Source organism: Fragaria vesca, linkage group LG6 (genome assembly GCF_000184155.1).
Source record: "Fragaria vesca subsp. vesca linkage group LG6, FraVesHawaii_1.0, whole genome shotgun sequence".
Classification (NCBI taxonomy): Eukaryota; Viridiplantae; Streptophyta; class Magnoliopsida; order Rosales; family Rosaceae; genus Fragaria; species Fragaria vesca.
Genome location: NC_020496.1, coordinates 16,862,275 through 16,863,337, shown reverse-complemented (window position 1 = coordinate 16,863,337; position 1,063 = coordinate 16,862,275). Strand labels below are relative to the sequence as shown.

Below are 1,063 nucleotides of genomic sequence, written 5' to 3'. Positions count from 1 at the left end.
ATAAATGCAGTATAGGAAAAGCCATATTGCTAGGAAATAAAGAAAGAATTTCGAGTACAGCTAACCCAGCTGTCTACTCAGATCTCAAATCTAGCAGCACAGCTAGATACTGAGAAAGTTAAAACTTACAAATTTAAACATGTAAGTCTTCAAGTTCTTAAGCAAATAAATTGGAGTGAAGATTTCACGCTAGAGAAGATAACCAGTTTTCTCCAGCTATCAGAACTATTAGAGGACATATCTGATCCAACTTTTGAACAAATTAAGAGAATTTGTCTTTTTGAAACAAAAAATCATCTTCCATATCATCTCTTTACAGATATTTATGTTAAAATCCATAATCATGGTCAAGTAATTCAAGACATGTTTCTAGAACATTCAGAATCTATGAATGTTAAGGATGATGGAATCCCTAAACTGAGTTTCATCATAAACCATGATGAATGGAATCTTGCAGCTATTGAATGGGGAATAACTAACCAGGTTATTTTCCAAAATTTAGATTATGCTACCATAAAAGATTTTCCTCAATTCATTAAAACAATGGTGTATCATGTAGCAAAAAGCTACAGACTCTCCAAATATCTCACATTCAGCATTGCAAGTACTATTGGATGGAGAGAAAGAGAAAAGTTCTTCCAACCATATCAGATATGGTTGTTAACAGAAACAGAAGACCATCAAGTTAATCAAGCTATGGTGCCACCAGAAACAGCCAACCGGTTGATCAGCAATCTTAACTTGGAACAATATGCAATTCAGAGTGGAGCTCATCTAAAAGATGTTGCCGAAGACATCAGGAAAAGCAATTTGCTTAAACTGACAGATGGACGGTGAGTTTTCGCTACACATATGGCAAGCAGCTATCAGCCTACTCCTGAACAACAGAAGCAAGCAGATGATTTACTATCTGACATGGCTACAGATATTAGCCAGTTGGACCTCCCGTTTATGGTAGGACAAGAAATTGAAGAGTTGTCCAATTTACCTCTCCTAGATTCCAACTCAAATCAGAGTATGGGATTAGATGACGTGGGCTATCAGAATCTCGACAACGCTATGG

At 36.4% G+C, this 1,063-nt stretch overlaps 1 protein-coding gene across 1 annotated transcript in view; it reads left to right on the top strand.

Annotated features, from left to right (window-relative positions):
• Positions 1–1,063, top strand: part of LOC101302179 (cinnamoyl-CoA reductase 1-like) — a 5,752-nt gene that overhangs the window by 982 nt on the left and 3,707 nt on the right. The gene's annotated exons all lie outside the window — the stretch shown is intronic.